We start from the raw sequence: 22509 nt of genomic DNA on the forward strand, positions 1-22509 counted from the left end.
TTAGCCTAGTGAGCCGCGGCGCCGGCTCATGAATTAATTTTTATAATAAAAAAGAATGCTTTAATTGGAAGAAAAAAATCAATGATCTTTTTTGAATAATCAAATATAATTAAAAACTTGTAACAGTTTCCCATTTCACACAAAGTAAAAAGCTTCAGTCCCTACAAATGTCTAGAAGGCCCCCCAGTCAGCTCTCTGATATCTACCCTCATTACTCCTGTGCCCATTGTGCTCTGGCACACTGGTGACCTTGTTATTCTTCAAATACACTAAGAATGCTCCCACCCGAAGGCCTCTGTTCTGATGCTTCACTATACAAAATGTCCTCCATACCCAATTCTGCACTCCAATATCCACAAGATATACATCCTAGGCCCTCTACTCAATTATTTCTCTGCAAAGATACTGTGACTGCCCACCTAAAACTTCAACACACACAAACCAATCTCCAGTACTCTTACACGGCATTATTTTTTCCATCGCCATTCTGGTCACTGTTAATATTCCTAACATCTAGAGAAGAGCCAACACTTAGCTAGCACTCAGTAAATCTTTGTAGAATAAAATAAAACAGGGCAACAGGGGCCTGCATTGTGGGGCAGCTGGTTAAGCCACCACCTGCAATATGCCAGTCCCTGCTACTCCATTTAACAATCTAGCTCCCTGCTACTGTACCCAGGAGAGCTACACAACTGGCCCAAGTCCTTGGGCCTCTGCACCAACGTAGGAGACCTGCACAGAGTTCCAGGCTCCTGGCTTCAGCCTGGCCCGGCCCTGCCATTAAAGCCACCTGAGGAGTAAACCAGCAGATGGAAGATTTCTCTCCCCCTCCACCAGCTCTCTAACTCTTTCAAATAATTAATAAATCTTAAAAAAAAAATACATGGAACAGAAATGAGGACTTTTGGAGGCTGTGAGGATATGTATGTTTGAGGGTCAAACACTACAAAATCAATCTCTCAGAAGCAGGGAACTTGGCAGCAAAAGACTCCAAAGATAAATAATACTTGATGAACAGTCAGCAACCAGAAAGTGAGAGACTCGAAGAATGGAAGGTTGACAGTGGACAAGAAGGCAACCGGTCAGAATGAAATTTAGGCTTGGCGGGGGGGGGGGGGGGGGGGGGGGGGGAATAGCTGTAGAGAGAGTAAGGGTTGAGAAGGGAAGTGCAGGAAGAGGTCAGGAGCAGTGTTACACACACAGGAAACGTCAGCAGGACCCAAGAACCACACTAGGGAAGAACAGCTCACGGGGAAGGGGTGGAGGACACTCCGTTGCCTCAGCCCTATTCCTGCTCAAATCTAAGACCTAACCGTCTAGAAAAACAGATAAACTTAGCCATTAATATGGTTCAAAATGTGAGTAACTTACAAATGTTTCAGACACATGCATCTGTTGTGCCACTTTGAACCTTCAAATTCTTCAGTGCAGACATGCCTAAGTTTAAAAGGTTAATTCATAAAACCTGAATTCCTCCGTTCATTCCTTAATATGTTAGACATTTGTCAAAAAAGAGATGGAATAAGATGGGTAATTATAGTTTATCTGTAACCTCTTCATTGTTCTGCTCTGCCAGTTTACAGAGCAAGGCAACCTAAGCTTCCATCATCAGGAAAACAAGATAACACTGTCTTCTAATCTGAAAGTCATTCAGCAGACACAGAATCAATTTTAATGTAAAGTTTGCTGACTTGTGAAAGATTAATAGGAAACTAAAATAGTTAAAATGTTAAATGTTTCTTGAATCACACCAAATCAATATTGAGCTAATATAAATCTTCAAAATTTGCTTTTACTTTTCAGAGTATTATTCTATATACTATAAAATCCTATTAAATATTATTTACACAGCACTATCAAATAATTATATATCTTCTCAGATGCATAATAAATCTGAAATAAAAAATCAAAATCATTTAAAACAGGAATTTGAATGACACGAGTTTTAAATAAGTCTGCAACTTTAGTGTTTATGCCCAAATATTCAGGCAGAGATAAAAGAAACATACAATACCTTAGATGTGCAAACTTACGCACTGCTCATTAATAGCTGGCCAGATGCCATTTTATCATTGATAGAGCACTTCACATTGCTCTCAGGGCACAACTGCAGTTGCACAGAACCCAGCGGCATAAGCCTGTCTGCCCGTCATCACGGGAAATAGTGGAAAATTTCACAGGCTGACATCCAGAACGTCTGCGGTTCTTTTTCATGTTTCTTTCTTCCTACAAAGCAGTTATTAGACTAGTAGTCACATTTTTTAAAAGCTGGAAATTTCCACTGTTTCTTTTTTAACTTGCCATCTTAAGCGTAAATTGCAAAATGCTCCAAAATTCCAGCATGACAGAAAGAATAATCCAGACAGAAAGGAATTAAAATATGTATCTTTAAACTGGGGTGAAGGGACGGGTAAAGTAACCTGAGGTGCGTCTTGCTTTCTAAACAAGAAAAAGTGTTCATGGAGACAATTGATGGTTACAACTTAATATAAACAGAAAAATGTGAAAACACAATGTGAAGCCAGGATTTTCTAATCAGGTGATTAAACAAGCATTCAAAACCTAATACTTTTGAATGTATCCACATAGCTGCAGTAGCCAGGGCTGGGCTACACCAAAGCCAGGAGCCAGGAGCTTCTTCTAGGTCTCCTATGTGGGAGGCAGGGCCACTTGGGCCATCTTCCACTGATTTTCCCAAGCCATCAGTGGGGAGCTGGATCAGAAGTGGAGCAGCAGGGACACCAACCCGCACCTTTATATAGAAATAAACTAAAAGAGGCCGGTGTTGTGGCACAGCAGGTAAAGCTGCCACCTGCTACAGTAGAGAGAGAGAGAGAGAGACAGAGAGAAAGGTCTTCCTTTGCGGATGGTTCACCCTCCAATGGCCGCCGTGGCCGGCGTACCGCGCCTATCTGAAGGCAGGAGCCAGGTACTTATCCTGGTCTCCCATGGGGTGCAGGGCCCAGGTACTTGGGCCATCCTCCACTGCACTCCCTGGCCACAGCAGAGAGCTGGCCTGGAAGAGGGGCAACCGGGACAGAATCCGGCGCCCCGACTGGGACTAGAACCTGGTGTGCCGGCGCCGCTAGGATTAGCCTAGTGAGCCGCAGCACCGGCCTATTTTATACATTTTTCAAATGGTCTTGGAGAATATCTCGAATCTAGGTTAGGTGACTTATAGCTGCCGAGAAATTTCTAGGGGCAAGTACTGTGGTGTAGTGGTTCAGGCTGCCCCCTGCCAAAGCATCCCACATGGGTGCCTGTTGGAGTCTCAGCTGCTCTACTTCCAGTTGAGCTCTCTGCTACGGCTTGAGAAAGCAACAAAGACAGTCCAAGTCTTTGGGTCCCTGTATCCACATGTCAGACTCAGAAGAAGCTCCTGGCTCCTGGCTTTAGACCAGCCCAGCTCTGGCCATTATGGCCATTTGGGAAGTGAACCAGCAGATGGACAGTCTCAGTCTTTCTCTCTCTCAGTGTCTGTCTCTCTCTCTCTCTCTCTTCCTCTAACTCTCCCTTTCAAATACATATTTCTTTAAAAAGTGCTTTAAAAATTTCTGATAGTTATAGTGTTTCATTGTATGAATATATAATATATAATTTATACAGTTTCATATTAATGCAAACAAAACTATGTAAATATTCTCATATATATTTCATCATTCTACTACTTTTTTAATAAAGTATATATTTTTTGAAGTAGAATGCTGGATCAAAGAGTATGAATTTTTTTTTTAATTTTATTTATTTATTTGAGAGGTAGAGTCACAGACAATGAGAGGAAGAGACAGAGAAAGGTCTTCCTTCCACTGGTTCACACCCCAGATGGCCGCAATGGCTGGAGCTGCGCCAATCTGAAGCCAGGAGCTTTTTCCGGGTCTCTCACATGGGTGCAGGGGCCCAAGGACTTGGGCCATCCTCTACTGCTTTCCCAGGCCATAGCAGAGAGCTGGATCAGAAGTGGGGCAGCTGAGACTAGAACCTGCGCGCATAAGGGATGCGGAGCGGCAAGAGGAGGATTAACCTACTGCCCCAAAGAGTAGGAATTTAAAGACAGAAAAACTTGCCTCCTGGCAGAGTTCGTATCAATTTACAAATCCATCAGCAGGGGGCCAGCACTGTGGCACAGCAGGTTAAAGCCCTGGCCTGCAGCACCAGCATCCCATATGGGCCGTGGTTCAAGTCCCGGCTGCTCCACTTCAGATCCAGCTCCCTGTTAACGCGCCTGGGAAAGCAGCAGAGGATGGTCCAAGTGCTTGGAGCCCTGCATACCAAGAGTAAATTGCTTAAGAAATTATATTCCAAAGATTTTAGGTGGAATTTAGAAGTTACTACATATATACTCAAGTGGGGATTAACAGACCATAAATTGTGGTTTGATAAGAAAACTGTGAATTAAGCATTAGAAGGGCTTGAAGATTTACAACAGTTAACTGGAGGACTTTGATTGACAGTGGAAGGAATTGCAACATGAGGACTTCCTTAAATAAAAATTTATTAAGTTTAAAAAAAAAAAAAAAAGTGGAGCAGGCAGGACTTGAAATAGTACTCTGATTTGGGATGCCACTTCAGATGGTAGCAGCTTAATCTTCTGCACCATGATATTGGCCTCTAGTGTGTTTAAAATGTACCTAGGCCGGCGCCGCGGCTCACTAGTCTAATCCTCCGCCTTGCGGCGCCAGCACACCAGGTTCTAGTCCTGGTCAGGGCGCCGGATTCTGTCCCGGTTGCCCCTCTTCCAGGCCAGCTCTCTGCTGTGGCCCGGGAGTGCAGTGGAGGATGGCCCAAGTGCTTGGGCCCTGCACCCATGGGAGACCAGGAGAAGCACCTAGCTCCTGCCATTGGATCAGCGCGGTGCGCCGGCCGCAGCAGCCATTGGAGGGTGAACCAACGGCAAAGGAAGACCTTTCTCTCTCACTGTCCACTCTGCCTGTCAAAAAAAAAAAAATGTACCTATATATGGGGCCAGCATTGTGTCATAGTGGGTAAAGCTGCCATCTGCAGTGCTAGCATCCCATATGGGCACCGGTTGAATCCTGACTCCTCTACTTCCGTCCAGCTCTCTGCTATGGCCTGGGAAAGCAGTGGAAGACGGCCCAGGTCCTTGGGCCCCTGCATCTGTGTGAGAGACCCGGAAGAAGCTCCAAGCTCCTGGTTTCAGATTGGCACAGTTCCAGCTGTTGCAGCCATTTGGGGAGTCAAACAGTGGGTAGAGGACTTTCTCTCTCTGCATCTATCAAAAAAATAAAATAAAATAAAACGTACCTAATAACACTGGATTTTAAATTTTTTAATTTGCTTGTTTGAGGTACAATTTACTTACAGTAAATTCATTTAAGTACACAGTGTGAGTTTTTGGCAAATGTAGACAACTTTGTTACCATCATCACAATCAAGATGCAGAACATTTTCTTCACCTAGAAAATTCCTTCTTTCTCTCTTGCAGTCCATCCCTAGAACCATCAACTTACTTTCTATCATGAAAATTTTTATTTATTTGACAGAGTTAGACAGTTGGGGAGAGAGAGAGAGAGAGAGAAAGGTCCTTCTGTTGGTTCACTCCCCAAATGGCTGCCACAGCTGGCGCTGCACCAATCCGAAGCCAGGAGCCAGGTGTTTCCCCCTGGTCTCCCACGCTGGTGCAGGGGCCCAAGCACCTGGGCCACTCTACTGCCCTCCTGGGCCACAGCAGTGGGCTGGACTGGAAGAGGAGCAGCCGGGACTAGAACCTGGAGCCCATATGGGATGCCGGCACTGTAGGCAGAGGATTAGCCAGGTGAGCCATGGCACCAGCCCCTATCTGATGAAATTTTGACCTTCATTGAGGTATAATTGACATATAATTAGCAGTTTTCTCTCTGTGTGTGTGTATGTGTGTGTGTGTGTGTGTCTAATTTGAAGCTTATTTTTATTTGAAAGGAAGAGAGAGATCTTCCCAAACACCCGCAAAAGCCCAAGGTAGGCCATACTGACATCAGGAAGCAGGAATTCCATTTGGGTCTCCCACATGGGTGGCAGGGACCCAAGTACTTGAACTATCATCTCATGCCTCCCAGGGTGCACATTAGCAGGAAGCTGGGTCAGAGGGGAAGTGGGACTGGAACCTATGCAGTCCTGACATAGGGTATAGGCACTTCCAAGTGACAGTTTAACCCACTGCAGCACAATGTTTACTCCTGCCTACATCTAAAACATATAAACTAGTGGACTTAAGTAAGTTCCTAGAAAAGAGGAATTAAACAATAAGTTCATTATGGTGCAAAAATTTTGAGATCTATGCAGTTTTTTTCATAATAGGCATTTTTCTGTAAACTTCTTTGGATGTATGGATTTGAAAGACTTTTTGCCTCAAAATGAACTTATCTTTTAATCCCACTTCCATGAACATTCTGTAGGTATCCAGCTGTGAATCCATTACCACAATTATAATGATGGACATACCCATTGTACAGTACCTTGCAAAGTTCCCTGGTATTTCTTTATAATCCATCCTTCACCATCTCTAGGGAATTATTGACACTTTGTGCCACTGAAGATTAAAAAAGAACTGTGGGGCTGCCACTGCGGCACTGGCATCCCATATGCTGGCCTGTTCAAGTACCGAATGCTCCATTTCCAATCCAGCTCCTGCTAACGTGCTTGGGAAAGCAGTGGAAGATGGCCCAAGTCCTTGAGCCCCTGCACCCACATGGGAGACCTGCAAGCAGCTCCTGGCTTCGGCCTGGCTCAGCCTTGTCGTTGCAGCCATTTGAGCGAACCAGTGAATGGAAGACCTCTCTTCTCTTTCTAACTCTGCCTTTCAAATAAATAACTAAGTCTTAAATTAGTTGTAAATATACATTTTTAGAGGAAGCTGCCTTCTTTCACTTAGTATATTAATTCTGAGAGTCATCCATGTTGCAAATATCAATAGTTTATTTTTAATTGATTAGTACTATTCCACTATACTATTGTATCACAGCTTATTGATCCACTCACTTGTTGATGAGCATTTGGGTTGTTATTAGTTTTTGGTTATCAAAAAAGGACCACTTCTGTACAAGGTTATATGTGGATATATGCTTGTATTTCTCTTGGGTAAATACTACAGGAGGAATGGCTGGGATATACGGGTAAGTGTATACTCAGTACTTAAAAATTTTAGAAACTGCCCAGGGACTGGTGCTGTGGCACAGCGGGTTAACACCCTGGCCTGAAGCACCCGCATCCCATATGGATGAGACTCGGCTGCTCCACTTCCGATCCAGCTCTCTGCAATGGCCTGGGAAAGCAGAAAATGGCCCAAGTCCTTAGGCCTTTGCACCCACATGGGAGACCCAGAAGAAGCTCCTGGCTTCAGATCAGCGCAGCTCCAGCCATTGCAGCCAACTAGGGAGTGAACCATCGGATGAAGGCTCCCTCTTCATCTCCCTCTCCTCTCTCTGTGTAACTCTGACTTTCAAATAAATAAATCTTTAAAAAAATAAAGGAAAGGCGAAAGGAAAGAAGGAAGGAGAGAGAGAGAGAAAGAGAAAGAGAGAGAAAGAAAGAAATGACTGCAAATGACTGCAACAGCCAGGCTAAAGCTGGGCCAGGCTAAAGGCAGCAGCCTGGAACTCCATTTGGGTCTCCAACCCAAATGGGTGGCAGGGGTCCAAGTACTTGGGCCATCCTCTATTACTTTCCCAGGTACATTAGCAGGATGCTAGAGGGCAAGTGGAGCAGCTGGGACTCAAACCAGCACCCATATCAGATGCTTGTGTAGCAAGTTAGGCCTGTAATCCCCAGTTACTCCACATTTCCATCAATACTTGGTACTACCATTCTTTTTAATATTAGCATGTACAATGGTATCTTTGTTTCCCTGATGGCTAATGTTCAGTATCTTTTCTTGTACTTATTTGTCACTTGCATAATGAAGTCTCTTTTTATATCTTTTGCTCATTTTTCAGCAGGAATGTTTTATCTTCTTATGGAGATCTAAGTTCTTTATTCTAGAGGCAAAGATATTTTTGGATATATGCATTAAAAATAATTTCTTTCAGTCTGTGGCCTCATTTCATTAGTGTTTTTGATGAGCGGAAGGTTTTAATGTCACTAGAGTTAAATTTATTGATTTTTTAATAAGTTCAGGCTAGAGTAGACACTTAGGCCAGGTGTTAAGATTCTATGTCAGCCGGCGCCGCTGCTCACTAGGCTAATCCTCTGCCTTGCGGCGCCGGCACACCAGGTTCTAGTCCCAGTCGGGGCGCCGGATTCTGTCCCGGTTGCCCCTCTTCCAGGCCAGCTCTCTGCTGTGGCCAGGGAGTGCAGTGGAGGATGGCCCAAGTGCTTGGGCCCTGCACCCCATGGGAGACCAGGAGAAGCACCTGGCTCCTGGCTTCGGATCAGCACGATGCGCCGGCTGCAGCGCGCCAGCTGCGGCGGCCATTGGAGGGTGAACCAACAGCAAAGAAAGACCTTTCTCTCTCTGTCTCTCTCTCTCACTGTCCACTCTGCCTGTCAAAAATAAAAAAAAAAATAAATAAATAAAGAAAGAAAGAAAGACCTTTCTCTGTCTCTCTCTCTCTCACTGTCCACTCTGCCTGTCAAAAAAAAAAAAAAAAAAAAAAAAAAGGTTCTATGTCCTACACTGGATTGACTGCCTCATCTGTACTCCTCACTCCAGCTCCTGACCCAGCTTCCTGCTGATGCAGACTGAGAGACAGCCGCGAAGGCTCACGTGATAGGGCCGCGACTCGCATGGGAGACCTAGATTGAGTTCCCAGCTCCCAACTCTGCCCTGGCCCAAACCCAACTGTTGCAGGCATTTTCAGGGTGAACCAGAAGATGGGGAGCTCTCTGTCTCTTGGTCTCTCAGTCCCTGCTTCTCAAATTTTCTAAAAATTGTTCATGCTTCTTTAACACAACTTTGCCAAACCAAGTATGCTCAATATTTTTTGTAAAAAAAAAAAAAAAAACTATTTATTTATGTATTATTTACTTAAAAGGCAGAGTTATAGAGAGGTAGAGGGAGAGAGATAATCTTCATCTGCTGGTTCACTCTCAAATGGCCCCAACAACTGGGACTGGGCCAGGCTGAAGCCAGGAGCCAAGAACTCCATCCAGGTCTCCCACGTGGTGGGCGTGGCCTATGTGCTCATCCCATTCTGTACTGCTTTACCAGGCTCATTAGCAGGGAGCTGAAATCAGAAGTGGAACAGCTGAGACTGGAACTGGAACTCATATAAAACGCTGGATTGCAGGCAGCAGTCCAACTTGCTAGCCACAACACCAGCCCCTTTCTTCTTATTCTAGAAAGTTGTATATTCTAGTTTTGTTTTTTTGTTTGTTTGTTTGTTTTTAAGATTTATTTTTTTGAAAGTCAAAATCAGAGAGCAGGGGTCTTCTGCTGCTGCCTTTGCAGGTGCATTAACAAGACGCTAAATCAGAAGTCGAGTAGCTGGGACTCGAACCAGCATAGGATGCTGGTGTCACAAGTGGTGACCTAACCTGCTGTGCTTCAAAACTGGCCCCTTCATTTTTATTATTTAGTTTTTCAATTTCAAACTGAGATTTTATTATGTTGACATTTGTGCATCATTCCACATCATCTTCAGCCAAGCTCTGAGCAGTCAGCGATTCTCTTATTGTGAGGAGTATTGTCAATAGCATATGGGACACTGGTGTTGGAAGAGGACGCTGTAACACTCGTGGTAACTGCTATGACTGTCCACATATGGCAACTGCCTTTCTGAGATGGTCCACAGCCTTCTCATTCACCTTGAGCTAGAAACTCTTCACGAAGCTGTATTTCTTCAATGAAGAACTTCTGAGGGGCTGGCGCTGTGGCGCAGTGGGTTAAGGCCCTGGCCTGAAGCGCCGGCATCCCATATGGGTGCCGGTTCTGGTCCCGGCTGCTCCTCTTCCGATCCAGCTCTCTGCTATGTCCTGGGAAAGCACTGGAAGATGGCCCAAGTCCTTGGGCCCCTGTGCCTGCATGGGAGACCTGGAGGAGGATCTGGCTCCTGGCTTCGGATCGGCACAGCTCCGGCCATTGCGGCCCTCTGGGGAGTGAGCCAGCAAATGGAGCACCTCTTTCTCTGTCTCTACCTCTCTCTGTAACTCTATCTTTCAAATAAACAAAATAAATCTTAAAAAAAAAAAAAAAAAAAGAAAAAAGAAAAAAAAAAGAACTTCTGAACAGCTTCTGTGTCTTTAAGGTCAGGTAACTTGGAAAGTCCAGCTCTCTTGGCACGCTTCTGTTTCTTTCATGATGTAAATTTTAACTTCAAACACTGTTTTGGCTGAGCAACTGGACAAGTTGCAAAAACATTTCTTATTGCAACAAATTGACTCCTCTATTGTTGCAAAGGAGCATTCCTACACAACCAAAGTGGATAGGCATGGTTTTGGGAAGTTTCCTTCGTGTGAATCTTTCTTAAAATAGGTCGCAGATGGGGCAGGCATTGTGGTGTAGCAGGTGTAGCCATAGACTCGGATGCCAGCATCCCATGTGGGCACCGGCTCAAGTCTCAACAGCTCCACTTCTGATCTGATCCCTGCTAATGGTCTGGGAAAAGCAGCAGAAGATGGCCAAAGTACTCGGACCCCTGTCACCCATGTGGGAGACTCGGGTGAAACTCCTGGGTTTGGCCAAGCTCAGCTCTGGCCACTGCTACTACCTGGGGATTGAATCAGAGGATGGAAGATCTCTGTCTCTACCTCTAATTCTGACTTTCAAATAAATAAATAATTTTTTTAATGCAGCAGGTACGAAATAAGACAACCACAGGAGAAGCACAAGCTTTTGACTCCACTGTGATTTCTACAGCATTCACTCATACTTTGCAAGCATTTACAGTGAGGCTACCAATACTATTTTTAATTTTTTTAAAATTAGAAAGTCTATCTGTTGGCTTACTCCCCAAATAGCTGCTGAGTTGGGGCTGAAGGCAAGAGTTAGAAATTCAATTAAAATTTCCCTCATGGGTGACAGGGACCCAACTACTTGAGCCATTACCTGCTACCTCCCAGGGTTTGCACTGGTGGAAAATTGAAATGGGGTATTGAACCCAGGTACTCTGATATGGGATGTGTCTTAACTGAAATCTTAGTGTTAAATCAAATGCCTACTTCAGTACTGGTTCTTAAATTTCAATTTCCACTATTTTTGCTAGTATGTCAAAGTGTAATTTATTTTTGAATACTGACTTAGGATCTTACAATCTTGCTAAACATTTTTTTGAGATTTATTTATTTGAAAGAGTTACACAGAGGAGAGGCAGAGAGAGAGAGAGAGAAAGAAATTACAAATTACAAGAGTTACAAATTTTATAGGGCTTGCTTTTAGGGAAAGTATACCATTCCATATTTTTTGGAAAAGGTTATGAATATTCAAGAGATGAGTGTATATGTCCACTAAATCATCATATATGTTACATACATCCTAAGTCTGGTTGGAGATGGAAATGTAAGCATTATAATTAATGGAGGCATTGTTGGGCTTTTACGTGAAGAGGTGAAGTTGAGGACTTGCCTGCAGCTAGTGTGCAGATTCATTAAACCCTCTATCGCCGAACTGGGGTTTGGAGTTTCTGTATACCCACACAGTGTGGCTTATAGCGGTCTGCAAGAATATCTGTTCTCAACTAGAGTTGAGTTAAGGTTGGGTTACTCCATAGGTGTTGATGATGTTTTCGGAGAATAAAACAATTTTACTTCATTGTTTCCAGTCAGTATGCCTTTTCTTTTTTCTTGCTTTATTGTAATGGCTAGTGCCTTCAGTACATGTTGAATGCACATCTGAACGTGGTAACCATTAATAACATTTTAGCTGTAGGTTTGCTGATCTGCTTTCTATCAATACAGCTTTGCATTTTGTCAAATTTCATTTACATTTCATCTAATTGGAACCAATCAGGACTGCTTCAGAGCTCTCGCTCAGCTTCACCCTGTGAGAGTCGCTCACGTTGGGTGTATCAGGAGTTCTACTATTGCTTGGTATGGATATGTGCAATGCTGCATTTTGACAGTATACTTAATAGCTTACTAATTATAAGCAACATTTTTGTTGTTTGTTTTTGGTTGTCATGAGTAGTGCTGCTACTGAACATCTCGATTCAAGTCTTAGTGTGGATGTGATTGCATGCCAGGAGCTGGGATTGCTGGGTTACATGTTAAATGTATGTTTAGTTTTAAAGAAATGGTGAAACTGCTTACCTGTGAACGGTAAGGGACTGTACCATTTTGTGTTCTTGTTGGCAATACAGCCAAATTCCAATTTTATTTCCTCGCTGACACTTAGTATTAATAGTCTTACATTTCAACATTCTGGTAGATGTGTAATGACATCTCACTGTAGTTTTAATTCAAAATCCCTTTTATTGGACCAGTATTATGGCATAGGAGGTAAAGCACCTGATGTCAGCCTCAAAAGATATTAAGTGACACCATTTGCAAGTGCATCTCTGTGTGTTAAGATTTTTTAATAGACATTTTTTTAAAAAGTGTTTTAAAATTCCCTAAGCAGCTTCAAACTCTTAGACAATGAAGAACAATGTGAAAATGTCATGCCTTCCAGCAACAGGAAACAGTAAGCTGTTTTTTTGTTTTGTTTTGTTTTGTTTTTTAAGATTTTACTTTGAGTAATTAAAATCTTTAAAGGGGAGAGGGGGCAGCAGCACTATGGCGTAGAGGGTAAAGCTGCCGCCTGCAGTGCCAGCATCTCACCATATGGGTGCCAGTTCTGACTGTACCACTTCCCATCCAGCTCTCTGCTATGGCCTGGGAAAGCAGTAGAAGATAGATAGTCCAAGTCCTTGGGCTCCTGCCATCCACATGAGAGACCTGGATGAAGCTCCCGGCTCCTGGAGCCAGCTCAAACCACTGTGGCCATTTAGGAAGTGAACCAGAAGATGGAAGAACTCTCTAGCATGCGCACACTCTATCTCTCCCTCTAACTCTGCCTTTCAAATAAATCTTAAAAGGGGGTGGGGGGGTATTGTTGGGGCACAGAGGACATGGGCTTGGGATGCCCACATCCCACACCAGAGTACCTGGGATTCAGTTAGGACATCACTCTTGATTCCAGATTCCTGCTAATTTGCACCCTGGGAGGCGGCAAATGGCTCAAGTACTCAGGTCCCTGCTACCCACATGGGAAGCCAGGACTTTGTTCCTCACTCCTTGGCGTTGGCCTTGCCCAGCCCCAACTTTCAGGCATCTGGGGAGTGAACCAGCAGATGGAAGAACTCTTTCTGCTACCCTTTCAAATAAATGAAAAAATAGAATTTTTAATAATTTTGAATTTTTTAAAAAGATTTATTTATTGGAAAGGCAGAACTATAGACAAAGAAGGAGAGAGAGATCCTCTATCCATCGGTTCACTCCCCAAATGGCCACAATGGCTGGAGATGGGCCAGGCTGAAGCCAGGAGCCTGGAACTCCATCTGAGTCCTCCACATGGAGAGCATTGGGGCTACCTTCTGCTGCTTTCCCAGGCGCATTAGCAGAGAGCTATGTATGTAGGAAATGGAGCAGCCAGGAATCAAACCAGCGCTCATATGGGATATGCATATCACAGGCAGCAGCTTAAACCTCTGTGCCACAAAGCCAGCCCCTTTTAAAAATCTTATTCTTCAGGGGCCAGCACTGTAGTACAACAGGTTAAAACCCTGGCCAAAGCGCTGGTATCCCATATGGGCACCGGTTCGAGACCCGGCCACTCCACTTCCGATCCAGCTCTCTGCAATGCCCTGGGAAAGCAGTAGAAGATGGCCCAAGTGCTTGGGCCCCTGCACTCGTGTGGGAGACCCAGAAGCTCCTGGCTCCTGGCTTCAGATCAGCGCAGCTCCAGCCATTGCAGCCAATTGGGTAATAAACCATCGGATGGAAGACCTCTCTCACTCTCCCTCTCCTCTCTGTGTAACTCTGACTTTCAAATAAATCTTAAAAAAAAAAAAAAAAATCAAAAGCATCCACTGAGCTTTGTTAATAGTTCATCTTGAGCTGCCCACATAAATTAAAAAAAAAAAAAAAAAAACACTTATTCATTAATGTCCTGCACCTGATAACCTGGTCACGGGTAACCCCTCTCCTCCTCTGAACTGGTCTACCAACTTCAGAGGTAAAAGAAACTTAGGGCAGACTGCCTTGTGTTAAAGTAATGCTGGGTACCTGGCTTTGCACCCTTGGAGGTCAAAAACCTTGTTAATTCTTACAGTGCATTAAATAGTAAAAGCTTAATAAATACTAAGTCATCATACATGGGCATATGGGGAACGGGACCAGCCACAGAAAAGCAAAGTAAAGACTAAAGTTTAAGGCCAAATTGTGGTGTGCATACGCAGCTTAAAGAATTGTATATGGAGGGGGCTGGCACTGTGGCATAGTGAACTGGGCCTCTACCTGTGGTGCCAGCATTCCATATGGGTACCAGTTCAAGTCCTGGATGCTCCAATTCTGATCCAGCTCAGCTATGGCCTGGGAAAGCAGTGGAAGACAGACCAAGTACTTGGGCCCCTGCACCCACGTGGGAGACAGAAGAAGCTCCTGACTCCTGGCTTCAGATCAGCCCAGCTCTGGCTGTTGCAGCCACTAAGGGAATGAACCAGCATCTCTCTTTCCTTCTCTCTGTAACTCTACCTCCTAAATAAATTTTTAAAATCCTTAAAAAAAAAAAAAAAAATCATGCGGAGACTATTTTATACTTTGGAGAAAGAACAGAAATACCTATGGTTACTTTGCAAGTTACAGATTACAGGTTTACCTAATGTGGGATCCATATGCCTAAGGCTTCCACGAGCCTAGAAGTGGTTGTGAACTTTGAAAGTAATTCCCGAATTCCTTTTTAATGATTTTCAATGCAATTGTTTTAAAACTGGCCGTATTATATCAAGAGGAAACAACCAGCCTTCCAAGATGTATGTGCAGTTATTCTCTCATTGATGGAGCTGCATTTTCCTAGATGCAGCCAAATACTCGCTCCAACAGCAGTGGACACAAAGTCATTTGGTACACAGACTAAAAACACAATTTGGTGAAGAGGATGCTGGGTAATCCTTAAAACATTTTCAAATGAAGTTGCCAAATTCCAATCTGCAAACAAAACCAAGCTGATGTAGCTACTCGACAGGGTGACTTAAATTCAATAATCCATTTCACCAATGACAACTTTACTGAGAGAGAAAAAAAATTCCCTTTGTTTTCTTACTCTTGAAAACTGGGTGGAAAACCTTTTTTTTCTGCCAAGGGCCTTTTGGATATTTATAACATCATTTCTTAGGCCATACAAAATTATCAACTCAAAGTTAGCCTGCTACAGATTTATTGAATTTCAAATCCAGCCTAAGGTTGCCTTGACAGGGCCAGAAAGGATTCTGCAGGCCTTAACCGCCTATGAGCCAGTGGTTCCCCTCCCCTGCCCTAGAATATGGGGGTTCAATCTCCCCCAATGTGTATGTGACAGAGATGTTTTACCCATTTATGACATACTATGGTAAAGTCAGTAAAGTCCTGTAGTTTCTTTAACTGATTTATTTGAAAGACAGAGCTCACATTCACTCATGCGTTCTCCAAGTGTTCACAAAGGCAGGGCCTGAGCCCTGTCAAAGTTGGGAACCAGGAATTCAATATGAGTCTCCATGTGGATGGCAGAGACCCATCACCACCTGGGTGCAAACCTAGGTACTCTGATATGGATGTGGGCATCCCAAAAGGAGTCTTACCAACCACTAAATGCCTGCCCCAAAAACAATTTATGATTAGCACTCTGAAAGCTGCATCTGACTTTACACTGTAATCTCACATAAAGAACTGAATTCATTATGTTTGGTCATATAAAAGTTTGGTCACATAAATGTTTGGTCAATAAAAGTTAAGTTAAAGACCATTCTACAATTCTATATGATTCCTTAACTTTACAGAATTTTCTTTAAAGATTTTTTTTTTTTTTTGACAGGAAGAGTTAGAGAGAGAGACAGAGAGACAGAGAGAAAGGTCTTCCTTTGCCGTTGGTTCACCCTCCAATGGCCACCACGGCCGGCACGCTGCGGCCAGCGCACGGCGCTGATCTGATGGCAGGAGCCAAGTGCTTCTCCTGGTCTCCCATGGGGTGCAGGGCCCAAGCACTTGGGCCATCCTCCACTGCACTCCCGGGCCACAGCAGAGAGCTGGCCTGGAAGAGGGGCAACCGGGACAGAATCCGGCGCCCCGACCAGGACTAGAACTCGGTGTGCCGGTGCCGCAGGCGGAGGATTAGCCTATTGAGCCACGGCGCCAGACCCCCACAAAATTTTCTAACACAAGCAATCTTGGATAATGATATCTCTGTTTTATAGATTTAAAAACAGCCCCAGACATACTGATCTGTCCAAATCTTACAGCAGCACAAGCTTACAAAATACTTGAATCCTTCATTGCTAAGTATTCTTTCCAAAGTAACAAACTAACAAATGATTATGGATCAGGTACCAGAAGAGGAAAAATTTTCACATGAAGAATATTTTTAAGTTCTGTTTTGAAACTGAGCTAGTGCCATGGCTCACTAGGCTAATCCTCCGCCTGCAGCGCCGGCACACCGGGTTCTAGTCCCGGTCGGGGCGCCGGATTCTGTCCCAGTTGCCCCTCTTCCAGTCCAGCTCTCTGCTGTGGCCCAGGAGTGCAGTGGAGGATGGCCCAAGTCCTTGGGCCCTGCACCTGCATGGGAGACCAGGAGGAAGCACCTGGCTCCTGGTTTCAGATCAGTGCAGTGCGCCAGCCGCAGCCACCATTGGAGGGTGAACCAGCAGTAAAGGAAGACCTTTCTCCCTGTGTCTCTCTCTCACTGTCCACTCTGTCCAAAAAAAAAGAAAGAAAAAAAAAAAGAAAGAAACTGAGCTGCTATTCTTTCCACCAAGAATTATTAACTTGCACTTATAAAACTATCAATTTTGGCTGGCACCACGGCTCACTAGGCTAATCCTCCACCTTGCGGCACCAGCACACCGGGTTCTAGTCCCGGTCGGGGAGCCGGATTCTGTCCCGGTTGCCCCTCTTCCAGTACAGCTCTCTGCTGTGGCCCGGGAGTGCAGTGGAGGATGGCCCAAGTGCTTGGGCCCTGCACCCCATGGGAGACCAGGAGAAGCACCTGGCTCCTGCCTTCAGGTCAGCGCAGTGCGCCGGCCGCAGCAGCCATTGGAGGGTGAACCAACGGCAAAGGAAGACCTTCCTCTCTGTCTCTCTCTCTTACTGTCCACTCTGCCTCTCAAAAAAAAAAAAAAAAAAAACTATCAATTTAGGATTTAGATTATAGTATGTGTTTGCTCCAAAGTAGAAAAATTTGGTTTCAAATTTCATTTAAACAGCAAAGAATACTTACTCCAAAAGCCCCACTGCCTCTTTTTGTTGTTGTTACTGTTAAAACCCTCTCCCTCCCCTCCCCACGCTTTCTCCTCTTTTGTACTGAAGTTCTCAAGTACGTGAGATGGAGAGACAATACCACAGTACAACTGCGGGCTTCCTGCCTACTAGTCAGTCATTATTCTTTTTTTTTTTTTTTTATAAGTGTTTTCTTTTTTTTTTTTTTTTTTTTATTTTATTTTTGACAGGCAGAGTGGACAGTGAGAGAGAGAGACAGAGAGAGAGAGAAAGGTCTTCCTTTGCCGTTGGTTCACCCTCCAATGGCCGCCGCTGCAGCCGGCGCACCGCGCTGATCCGATGGCAGGAGCCAGGAGCCAGGTGCTTTTCCTGGTCTCCCATGGGGTGCAGGGCCCAAGCACCTGGGCCATCCTCCACTGCACTCCCTGGCCATAGCAGAGAGCTGGCCTGGAAGAGGGGCAACCGGGACAGAATCCGGCGCCCCGACCGGGACTAGAACCCGGTGTGCCGGCGCCGCAAGGTGGAGGATTAGCCTATTGAGCCACGGCGCCGGCTTCAGTCATTATTCTTAAGACTTGAGAACTTTTTTTTTGAGAGGCAGAGTTAGAGACAGAGAGAAAGATCTTCCTTCCATTGGTTCACCCCCTAAATGGCCACGACGGCCAGAGCTGTGCTGATCTGAAGCCAAGAGCCAGGAGCTTCTTCCTGGTCTCCCATGCGGGTACAGGGACCCAAGAACTTGGGCCATCCTCCACTGCCCTCCTGGGCCACAGCAGAGAGCTGGACTGGAAGAGGGGCAACCGGGACAGAACTGGTGCTCCAACCAGGACTAGAACCTGGGGTGCCAGCGCCGCAGGCGGAGGATTAGCCTAGTGAGCTGCACCAGCCAAGACTTGAGGACTTTCAAAACGCCGCGTGGGCAGCCTCGAGATTCCCTCTCAGACATTCCTTCCTTTACGGAGCGTCTGCTTAAAAGAATGACTTCAAAAATATCTTGCTGTACCCAATCAAAATTCTCTAAGGACTAAGAATGTTACCCTTGATATGGGAGGGATGGGATATAATTGCCTGAAGTTTGGCAAACACCAATCAAAAAGTGCAGGACAGAAAGAAGTTTACTTCTGGTCAAGCCTAAGAAGAGTCTTTTTCTCAGATATATAAATTCTACACTTACACATACAGTATCTCCAAGTTAAAGACTACAATCATCACTTTTTCCTCAACAAAATACCATTTAGAGATCTAATGATCTCAAACCTCTACAAGCTGAAGAGAACAGAACTAAGTCAACGACTGACTCAAAGAAAACTTCACACCAAAACAAAGTATATTCATGTATTCTAGAAAGTTGTCAGGAGCACAAAAAACGACCCGGAGCAGCCACCTGAAAACCTGGGGAATTTCCCATCACTTTTTTTTTTTTTTTTTTTTTTTTTTTTTTGAGAGGCAGAGTGGACAGTGAGAGAAAGAGACAGAGAGAAAGGTTTTCCTTTACTGTTGGTTCACCCTCCAGTGGCGGCAGTGGCCGGCACACCATGCTGATCCGAAGCCAGGAGCCAGGTGCTTCTCCTGGTCTCCCATGGGGTGCAGAGCCCAAGCACTTGGGCCATCCTCCACTGCACTCCCGGGCCACAGCAGAGAGCTGTACTGGAAAAGAAGCAACCAGGACAGAACCGGCGCCCCAACCAGGACTAGAACTCGGGGTGTCAGCACCGCAGGCGGAGGATTAGCCTATAGAGCCGCGGCGCCAGCCTTCCCATGACTTCTGACCACACTTTGATGGTGGTGTTAATAAACTGATGAGGTTGCTGAGATAAAACAATGGAGCTGCTCAAGACATGTAGGGGGAAAAGAAATTATCTGCCCAGTTCAACATCAATTTTTTTCCTCTTTAAAAGAGAAAGCATTAAAAATGGAAGATCTGTGAGTAACAACTTGTCAAGTCACTTCATAAAAAGAATTTTTTCCAGAACCTCTAACACCTCTAACAAAAACAAAAAGACTAATTTATTTTAAACAACATTTAATAAAGACTAATCCCAGTACAACAAAATAATTTCACTAGTCCCCTGGAGTTTGTTATAATGGGATTTAACCTGTACACTCAACATTCAATTAACCATAAGGCTTATCCTAATTGAGGATTATGCTGGCTTCTGCAGGCCTTTCCCATCCATCCATCCACCATGCCAACTCAGCTGCCAGAGCTACCAATAGCAAAGCCCCAGGGAGCAGATTAGCCATTACCATGTGATCCCAGGCCAATACTCCCTTCTCAGGATCTCCTACATAGAAAACCAAGGGTTAAACTGAGCCATCTAGTCAGTCTGCTTGCCACAGTGACACCGCATGGCCTCCACTCAGAGCCCTTCGGCAAGGAAACTGGACATCAACAGGACACTTCACAGCAACAGCAGACAAGAATGGCACAGCCTCTCCTGTCAACACAAAATTAACAGAAAAGAAAAAAATAGGTGGACAGGTGTTCTGAACAAAATCTGAAAAAAGGCAAACTTGAAAAGACAGTAGTCCGTTTCCCTTTAGAATATAGGCAAAACCTGCTTGCTGGTCAGGTCAGACTCCTCTCCCCTGCCTCTAGGCCACAAATTTCACTACAGTTAGCTACACAGACCTTTATGACTTCCCCCACCGTATACCACCGAGGCCCGCAGCACCTACCAAACCGAGTTAATGCCGAGCAAGGTGGCAACTGGAAGTCTGTAGCCTACGCTCATCCAGTGTGAGATAAATCGGCTCTCTAGACCCCGCAAGTCTCCCTTTCTGCTCCTGCTACCTGCTGGCCGTTTTCCTCTTCATTTCACAACTCTTCACCAGAAGGTAGGAGAGGGAGAGGTGATTAAATTCAAGTAGATTCCATCATTTGTCAAAGGACTGAAAACAACATTGGGCTGCGGATAAACTATTCTTGACTCAAAAATAACCATTCAGCTACCCTCTCAGAAAAACAATGAACCAAATGCATCTACCTAGCAAACATTAATAAACTGATGCAATAAGCCTCATTAAAACACAGCCCGGGGCCAGCGCTGTGGCACAGTGGGTTAAGCTGCTGCCTGCATCCCATCCAACCTGGCCGCTCAACTTCCAAACCAGCTTTGTGCTCATGAACCTGGGAAAGCAGCAGCAGACAAAGTGCTTGGGCCCCTGCATCCATGTGGGAAACCAGGGAAGAGTTCCAGGCTCCCCCCAAAAAGCACTCAAACTGGGAGAAAATGCCTACATTATAGTACAGCACTCCATCTCAGTGCTATTCTTGAGAACCTAAAACCAACAGTCACCTATTTTTCCAATCTGTTGAACTACAAGAAAGAAGCAAAGTTTACCCACACTTCCAGTACTCATTTTCTGTATCCAGAGCTTTAACCACCCAATAAGAAAAAATTCAGACAGGTACAGGAAACCTCTGGTTTAACCCATGAGAAACTACAGTCCTCTTCCATCATGTGCAACAACTCTGCTCTTCTGGCCCCAGGTAGCATTAACGAGTAACAACTGTATTAAATTGTGGCCAATTTGCTATGCAGAAGAGGAGCCACTGGAGGCTATACTCATTCTAAACTTGCAACAAATTAAAAGTTTTCAGAAGTTCTATTCCTCCTCTGGCCAAGGTTTAAAACTGTGTAGTTTAAAAAAATGCAAAAAGTCCTGAAGCCATCTAGTTTAACAACCAATTAGTAAGATGACAATAGAAAGGGATGTTTTATCTTACCCTATTGTCTAAACTAAGACATTTTTATTCTTTGAAAAGACTTTTCAAAAACACAGAATTCAAGTTAAAAGAACCTATTCTAGAATCAAACTGCTAATGCATAATAGAATTCTTTGTTAAAAAAAAAAATTTATCTTTAACGTCATGTCCCTAACATAGCAAGGAAGTTTACTTCAAAAGACCCAGAAGGCACTACTTAGGCACTACCTCAAGAACCACTATTCACACACCTCTTAGAAAAAGGGAGGGGGACGGGGCTCACTTGGCTAATCCTCCGCATGGGGCACCGGCACCCTGGGTTCTATTCCCAGTTGCTCCTCTTCCAGTCCAGCTCTCTGCTGTGGCCCAGGAGTGCAGTGGAGGATGGCCCAGGTGCTTGGGTCCCTGCACCCGCATGAGAGATCAGGAGGAAGTAGCCGGCATCTGGCTTCGGATCGGCGTAGCAGCCATTAGAAGAGTGAACCAACGGACAGAAGACCTTTCTCTCTCTCTCACTGTCTATTTTATTTTTATTTATTTATTTATTTATTTTTTATTTTTTGACAGGCAGAGTGGACAGTGAGAGAGAGAGAGAGAGAGAGAAAGGTCTTCCTTTGCCATTGGTTCACCCTCCAATGGCCGCCGCGGCCGGCGTGCTGCAGCCGGCGCACTGCGCTAATCCGAAGGCAGGAGCCAGGTGCTTCTCCTGGTCTCCCATGGGGTGCAGGGCCCAAGCACTTGGGCCATCCTCCACTGCACTCCCTGGCCACAGCAGAGAGCGGGCCTGGAAGAGAGGCAACCAGGACAGGATCCGGTGCCCCGACCGGGAATAGACTAGAACCTGGTGTGCTGGCGCCGCAAGGCGGAAGATTAGCCTATTGAGCCACGGCCCTCTCACTGTCTGTAACTCTGTGTCTCTCACTGTCTAGCTCTGCCTGGCAAAAAATTTTGAAAAAGGGTCCAGGGTTCACTCACTTTATCCCGAATTCATTCAAACTTATTTGCATACGGGGCAGGAGGTGCTTTATAGAAATAATTTTCTATGGAGGGGAAATGTACAGCATAATCACTTTCAAAATATGGTTTATTTAGTATCATCCCTAATGCCCTAGCTCAAATATCACTGAATTTTTAATGAATTGTTAGTAAATTTTAAAAGCAGCCATTCTAAAACTTCTAAAAAGGAAACCTTGCTGAAGTTGTCTTGCATTTGCAAAACCTCTGTAGTTAAGTAATATTTTCTAGCAGAAACATTGCCTGTAACTGCTCTAGGGACTACAGCCTCCCTGCTTGGTTGACAATCCCATCTCCAAAATGCACTTCTATACACCAAAAGGCAGCATCCGCCTTTTTTTAAACGCTGTTATTTCTATCAACACACAAAATACCTCTGCAATTTAGGATCACAGGCAATTTATATTACTGCTCATTTACATGCAGGATCCAAAGCACCCTCCATTGACTGGAGCCATAGCGTTCAATATCAT

General features: G+C 44.7%; 1 protein-coding gene and 1 non-coding gene across 12 annotated transcripts in view; both read right to left on the reverse strand.

The window, feature by feature from the left end:
* Positions 1-22509, reverse strand: part of NCOA3 (nuclear receptor coactivator 3) — a 144623-nt gene that overhangs the window by 119054 nt on the left and 3060 nt on the right. The window lies entirely within an intron of this gene.
* Positions 10718-10836, reverse strand: LOC127491226 (small nucleolar RNA SNORA14). The gene has a single exon (XR_007919816.1). It is a non-coding gene; the product is annotated as a small nucleolar RNA SNORA14 (small nucleolar RNA).

The sequence above is a fragment of the Oryctolagus cuniculus genome, chromosome 11 (assembly GCF_964237555.1).
Source record: "Oryctolagus cuniculus chromosome 11, mOryCun1.1, whole genome shotgun sequence".
Lineage (NCBI taxonomy): Eukaryota > Metazoa > Chordata > Mammalia > Lagomorpha > Leporidae > Oryctolagus > Oryctolagus cuniculus.